General features: G+C 38.7%; 1 long non-coding RNA gene across 1 annotated transcript in view; it reads right to left on the reverse strand.

Moving 5' to 3' along the window:
- Nucleotides 1-570: 570 nt before the first annotated feature.
- The window catches only part of LOC109305853, an 8,461-nt gene continuing 1,237 nt past the window's right edge, over nt 571-7,794 (reverse strand). Inside the window, exons 2-3 of the long non-coding RNA XR_002099735.1 lie at nt 775-777; nt 571-667 (exon numbers count right to left, since the gene is read on the reverse strand). This is a non-coding gene — a long non-coding RNA (uncharacterized LOC109305853). The remainder of the gene's footprint in view (nt 668-774; nt 778-7,794) is intronic.

The raw sequence follows: 7,794 nt of genomic DNA on the forward strand, positions 1-7,794 counted from the left end.
CTGATGACAGCACAGAAAGCAGACATGAAGTTGACAAAGGAGAAACCTAAGTGTTCTGACTGCACAGTTGCTACTGAGCTGCTGAAACAGGGAAACATGTGGTTTCATAACATTTTCAAGATAATAAAAGCCCTGTGCTGCAGTGTGCTTCAAACCACAAAACTGTGTCAAAAGGTAACCCACTTGCCCAACAAGGCAGAAGCTCAGAACCACTCACCCAATAAGGCAGAAGCTCAGAGCCACTTAACAAATTTTTAACCACAACAGGATACAAAATGAACTTAGCTCAATGCAGTCAAGGTCTGCTAACCACAGGTAGAATAGCCCCTTAGCCAATCACAGTACAGGTTAATCTAAATTTGATTCTAAATTCCACTTGAATGTGAATAAATTTGGGACAAAATTTGAGCAAGGTGTGCAGATCTTCGGTTCTCATAGAAGCGTACTGCTGGGGGAACAGATGACTTAAGAATCTTTGTGGGTGCTGCAGAACCAGCTATCAGCTTAGCTGATCTGCTCCAGGCATCATCTGTAGAGGTGTCTTTGACAAATTGCTCATAAGAGGTAATAAGGCTTGAACATGATATATTGGATGTTGTGAGTATACTCTAAGTTATTCTGTCTCTCTTAAATAAAACAAAGCTTGCCTCAAAGATCTGTGTGTCTACTTTAAGTAATTCACCCACTCAACCAAATTATGGGTACGACATTCTTTTGGCGTAGTCGGCAGGATACGGCAGGTTTAGGCAAACTGTATACCAGATGGGAAGATACTCTCTCCCCGCTATACATCTTTACTCTTCCTCCTATCCCCAGATTTGACATTGCAACGTTTAGACCACCAAAGTGTAATACAGATTGTTATATTCCCCCTAATTTCATTTGGCTTCTTAATCATAATCACTTTGACGTTTTACAGAGGTTTTGTACTAATCATTATCTCCGACCAATAGCTTATATACCCAGTAATAACAGAGATGATTTTGTTCGTTTTGAGCTACAATCTAATTGTGATACTTGAAGGAGTAAGCCTATTCCAGTAAGGCGACTTTGTCGCCTAGCCAACAAATCCTTTCTTTGCGTTAGACATTTAAGGAGATAATAATTTTGCACTAGATGCAAATTGAAGGAATTCTATACCCTGTAGTTTTTATTTTAGCTATATTGATATGTATTGTAGTTATTGTTTTGGTTAGTATCAATAAAAATGGCGGAACCTAGTATAGGCCCAAGTAAGAAAGGTATAGTCGGCAGAGGACATATAACGACGTCTTCATTTTCGCCTGACTTGGTATTTAGCCAAAATAAGCAGAGAAAACTCGTTTATCACCCATGGAAGCATCTCTTTTAGAAGGCTGTAAAAGGTATCATTATGCTCTTACTGTAGTAGACTTAGGAACAAGGAAAGTCACAGTAGTTCCTCAGAATAAATTAACTACAGCTGCTAAAAGCAGCTATCCAGACAGTATGTGGATATTGGGGAAACCCTAAAGCAATTCAATCAGACAATGGTTCATCATTCACATCTGACAAAATGCAGACTTGGGTGGCAGAACAACACCCAAAGATACAATGGAAATTTCATATCCCCTATCATCCTCAATTGGCTGGAGTGATTGAACAAACAAATGGAATAATTAAAACTCAAATTAAATTACTACATCAAGGGAAATTTGGGTGCCCCAAATAATACAATCAATAAATGACCGAGGGGGGGCACTGAAGCAAAATTTAAAGAGCTATTAAATGGCCAGAATGGAAGACAGGAGACCCTGTCCTAGTCAAATGGCTTAACAATCCAGAACCTAAGCCTGCTATAGTTCAAATTCTGTTAAATCCAAGTACAGTAAAAGTAAAATTTCATGATGGACATGAATATACCATTCCAATTTCATGATGTCAGAATCAAAAGTAATGAGAAGTGAATCTTCCTTTTATGTTTTTCAGACTTAACTTGATTGGCATCACTCAAGGATACTCATCGCCCACTTGTGATTTCAATACAACCATTTGCATCCATTCCTATGAGAAGCCATTAGTGCTCCTTAACTGAACATATTCTAATACAGGCTTAAGATGGGTAGATAATCGTAGTACGAGCTATGAGTGTACAATTTGGGTTTATTGCACTTGCACCAATGGTCAGATAACAGTTTACAATAAATCTAAATTGCAGAATGTATATTTGTCATACAAAGAAAATTGGACTAAATTAATGGTTAACAATACTTGCAATTTGCAAAATACCACTGGGAAAGTTTTAGTGCTTCCCTGGATTTTATATACCTGTCCAGGCTATTTTGTGAAAAAGCCACTCTTTCCTCATAAAAATGATTTAATTGGTATGTGGTCTTTTCAGTATTGGAATTGGACCTGAAATTTGCTTAACCTGGATAATAACACTGATGAAAGTGGTTGTCCATGGTTTGATTTTAGTCTCGATAAATTAGTATCATGTTGATGTTTACCTTACTCAGTTAACTGGCAAATCACAAATTTCACTGATGGAACAGGTTGTTTCTTATGAAATGTCCTGCCATTATATGGCATGGAAACATGGGAACATTCAAGAACCATATCCTACCCATTTGTCACGTGTTTTGATGTTGTCCAAAATGGCCTCCATATTTCTCAATGCGATTATCCTAGTATTGGCGCCTGTTGGAATATATCCAAATGGAATTCACCTTGGATAATGGTAAATCATTCTATTATTGATAGTACATGGCTTTATGCATCATCAGGGATTCAAGTTTTTACACTGAACCCAGCCTCTGTTTCAAATGAGGAAGGATATTTATTTCTGAGCCAGATAACAATTGGCTTAATTCAATTGACAACTGAAATATTATATGTTTCAACAGATTAAATGCTTCTATTCATAATAATTATACTCAATTGCATACATTACCTTTGTTTGCGGTACGACCAATCAGACCTATGCAACCTGAGTATCAAGTTACAAAATGTTATCCAGCTACTATTGATCCACCTAGGACAACTACTATGACCATTAATTGCTATAAAGTAGTCACAACAAGGTATATTAAACATGAAATTGTTATGTGCAATCGTAACCTGAACCTGTTCAACCTCCACAAGAGAAGACTGAGGTGGGATCTAGTGGCCTGTTACAAACTAGTCAGAGGGGACCAGCAGGCAGGGAACCAGCAGGCAAGGGACCAGAGGGTCAGTCCATGTTCCCCTAAGCACTACCAGGAGTGACCAGAAATAATGGTCACAAGCTGGCAGAGGGTAAATTCAAATTAGACATCAGGAGGCGCTACTTCACGGTCAAGGCAGCTAGGATCTGGAACCAACTTCCAAGTGAAGTGGTGCTGGCTCCTACCTAAGAGAAGGCTAGACAATCACCTTGCTGGGGTTGTTTGACCCCAGTACTCTTTTCTGCCATGGCAGAGGGTTGGACTGTAGCAAAACCCACAGTTGTTTGGGGGGCTTGTTTTTTTTATTGCATTTGCTCCCCTTCCCCAACAATTTCTGACTTTTTCTCTCCCTCTCTATTCCCTATAGATAAGTATAAGTGAGATGAAACTTAGGATAAACTTTAAACATTTTTATTTTGGTAGCAAGTTTTTGGTTTTGGATATCCACTGTTTTATATTGTATTATTATTAGGTTTGTATTGATTTTTATTGTTTCATATGGATATTGTATGGTTTAGGCCTGTGTTTGTAAGTGAACCAAAGTCATGTCAAGTTTCCATTTTATACGTAAAGCCTCCATCTTTGTGTCCTCTGCCTGGGCATCCCGTGCTGCAACAATATGATTCATTTCACCTCTCCCTTGTAAATTGGTTCCCCGATGAATGAAAGTAATTGGGCATGACTGAAATACAATGGTAGCAGGCCTCTACTGAATGGCCTATAATGCCTGGGCCATCATCTCTCATTGATTCATCCAGGAACTATGGACCTCACCCAGGAACAGAGACAAGAACCCAGCATTTGAAAGACAAAAGACCCTGCAGAATCAGCAACTCTACCATTGTACCCCACCATTACAGACACCCAAAACTGCACATCCCTGCATGAAGCACACACGCTCAGTACATCAGGGGCTGACCCTTGCCTGAGTATGCCTCCTGTCACTAGGGTCACACAAGGTCTGCCCCTATAAAGAGGGGCAGTGAAGACAGACCCAGTGGGAATGCCATTTCCATCCGGACCAGACCAGCTTCATGTCACCTATCCACCCTAGAGGCCCTGCCGGTGACCCCCCTATGGACAACACCTGCTGGACAAAGACCCCTTTCCATCTACTTTTTCAGCTCCCCCATAGATCTGGCTCCAGACCCAGAGGCATGCTTCCCTCTTCTGCAGGCTCTGGGCATTGTCATCTAATCAATTAAGATCAATTAACCTAAAGTTACTCCCCGAGCCTCAGTTCTGTAGCCCAGGCTACTGTAGTCTACCAGTCCTAATCCCGGTCCTGGTAACTCTGACCCCCTACACTTCTACTTTCTTACCTTAACCTTTCTCCAGGTATCCCAAGTACACCAGGCACATACATACATACATATCACAATACCCAATTTAGGAACTCAAGTGTGTGTGTATGTGTAGGCGGGTGGTATGTGTCTAAATTAGTGAATACACATATATAGATATAAATATAGATAGCTATTGTGTGTGGGATATGAATTAGTAATCTGCATATGTGTATTGAATGTGTAGACATTGGTAAATGATTCTGTCTAAATTTGGTGTCAAGCTCTCTCCCCTCCCCACCCCCAACACCAGAACTTTGCTGATTCAGTGCTTTGGTGTGAGAAGGAGGCTATAAGACCAACAAACATCTTTATTGGGTTTCCCTGAACCCCTTTTCCCCTCCCACCCAGTGTACCAGTCCCCTGATTGTATTACCTCCATGAAGCAGTCTGACATTAACTCAACACATGCTGGGAAATACAATCTGGAGATACTTCTTATCTAACTCTACTACATTACAATGGCCCTTAGCATGCAATTCATTGCTTGAACATTCAGACAATAGCATTGTAAGTGCCTTTAGCATATGCTATGTGTAACATGTAACAATATTTTAATTCTGGGAATATTAGCATCATGGAAGGGGTATAGGAAAATAAGAAACTATGTAAATTTTTGAGAATGGTGACAAAATTTTCCATTTGATGTAAGAATAGGGGACTGTTGGCCAGCCAATGAAGAGACATTGAGAGAGTATGTGTAATCAAAACAACAATCAAAGAAGGCATCATGAATTTCTGGTAAAGAAGAGGATGATATAATAGGCAACATGAAATTGGCTGAAAAAGAGATATAGTTATGGGGATGAACAGAAAAATGGACTCACACTGTAGATTTTGAGAAGGAAAATCCTCTTCCAGAAAGCTTATTACCAGGGGCTCCAGTTCAGCAAAAGAGTATTTATTTCAGTGAAACTCTTCATGCACTGAAGAACTTTATTAGCTGGAAGACAAGGCACAAGAAGTCGAAGTGATAAAAAAGAGAATGAATGGGAAAGAAAAAGAAACCATAGTAAGACCGACATTGACTTATAGAGGTCATTCACTATTCTTACTTCCATGAACTATATAACATACTGATGTGTGTTAAAAGAAGTTGGAAGCATAAGTGAAGTCTTGTGCAATGCAGCAATAAAATAAAATAGATTTGAGAAACACTGGTATTTATTATCATTTTGATTGGAACAAATTCTAGAAAGAATACCATAAATGTATTTAATGTAGAAGTAATTGAATTTTTTTTTAAAAGGATCTTGAGGAAACATCAAATAGGTATATCGTTAAATTTATTAAGGTCTGGAGCCATGATAGCAAGCAAAAAATGAGAAAATTGTTTTGTTTTGTTTTGTTTTGCTTTGTTTTTCTTTTAAAATAATGTCAGATCATGTCAGATGAACTGTTATATTTGGAGTCAGGACTTTAACCCACAGTGGGTGCATCTATATTAGATGCTACATCATTGCAGTGACATGCTACAGCTCATCGCTAGGGTGATGTAGCATCAGCAGGCTCAATCAGAGATGTTGCTAGTGCAGAATTAGCTTGGAAGTGACCCATGAGGTGCTGTGACTGCACAGTGCCACCAGTTACTGTGCAGTTGAGCACATGTGTAGACATGCCCAGTCAGACTGTTCGCTCTTTTTTTATTTATTTTTTTGTCTTCCACTGTAGCAGGAGATCTGGTCCCATTTCTCAGATCTGTAAAGAAAATTTAAAAATGCTTCCTTTCCTTTCTGTGGCAGGACTGTCAGTGCCCCCATCCTTCTACTTTACCTATGTTGAGTCAGGGTATTTTTAATGTTTCAGGCACTGTGCCTGGTAACTGTGTGAGAGGGTTGTTCACAAATATTTGTCAAAGACAATTTATTTAGGTATGGTCCCACTTTGGGCATGGTTTTTTGACTAGATAAACTTCTAAGGCACTGAATAGGCAGCAAAACTCCAGTGGGAGCCAATTAAATAAAAAATAAAAATAAAAATATTGTTTTTGAAAAACAGACTCAAAGTTAGGAGTGAACAGAGACTACAAAAGAGACTGCAAAGTACTTACACTGTGGATAAACATGTTTATGCTGCTGTATCCCTCACAAGTGCTGTCCAAAAACAGCTAAAAGAAAATTGTACCTATTTAGAGCGTTTCAGAACTCTGAACATTTCAAAAGATGAAAAAATAATTTGCATGTACATTTCTGAGTGAATTCAGTCCAAAAGGCAGTCTTCAACTGTTGCAATTTCAGCATTCTGATGTGAAGAAAAGTACACAGTTTGCATTTAAATATAAAAATATGGAAGTGCAATCATATGTGGCTGCAGCCAATATGTGCTTAAGTCTTTTTTTTGTGTAACTAATTTTTTTTAGAGCAGCATTTCCCTATCCCTGTAGCTTTATACACTGTAGGAAAGCCAGGTACTCTCAATGCCCACCCCCAAATGCTTGTACTTCAGCTGTCACAGCTGCTTCCCATGTCACCGATTTTGCCTGCCAGCTACTGATACTGGCAATAAACAGCATAGGAAGTGGCAACAGAAGCTGAAGCAGGTGTTGAGTAGGGTGGGATGGAGTCTGATAGTGGCTGAAGTAGAGGGGCAATTGCCACCATGATTTGGACATGACTTCACTATTAGCGTTTAGCTTTGTGCCTTAAAATGTGTACATGGGAAAATATAGGGCATGTACGTATACTTAAATTAAAGTGTCCCAAACACCATTTTGAACTGCAGGGGTATTGAATACATGAGACTCCGCAGCACATTGGAATGTTCCGATTGGAATTTTCTAGTTAGAACAATTCAGAGCACATATAAGAGAGTAAATAAAGCATTACATTTCAAACATTGGTATGCTGTTTATGTTTACTATATATTCAAACACAGTTGTTCACAAGCAAACTGTGTTTAACTCATTTGGTAAAATAAAGAAGTTACATTTTCTGTTTTGTTTTGTTTTTTCTGGAGATGGAATAACACATAATTGTTAAAAATATATAGAATCATTGGAATATGGACCAGGATGGAACCACAAAAACCTAATGTAGCCTACTCCTGTCTTCTGAGCCAGATTTAATTATGCTTAGATCATCCTTACCAGATGTTTGTCTGACCAGTTGTTATAAACCACCAATAAGGAGAGACTACAACGCATTTTCTAATCATTCTAGAACCCCATTTTCAAATCATTTTCTAATCATTCTGTACCTTTTCTAATTTCACTAAATCATTTTTGAGATGTCAAGACAAAAATTGGACACGGGATTCAAGAGGTGTACCATGGCTTTAGACATTGACAC

Source organism: Crocodylus porosus, unplaced genomic scaffold (genome assembly GCF_001723895.1).
Source record: "Crocodylus porosus isolate Cpor-Errol unplaced genomic scaffold, CroPor_comp1, whole genome shotgun sequence".
In the NCBI taxonomy this organism is placed as follows: domain Eukaryota; kingdom Metazoa; phylum Chordata; order Crocodylia; family Crocodylidae; genus Crocodylus; species Crocodylus porosus.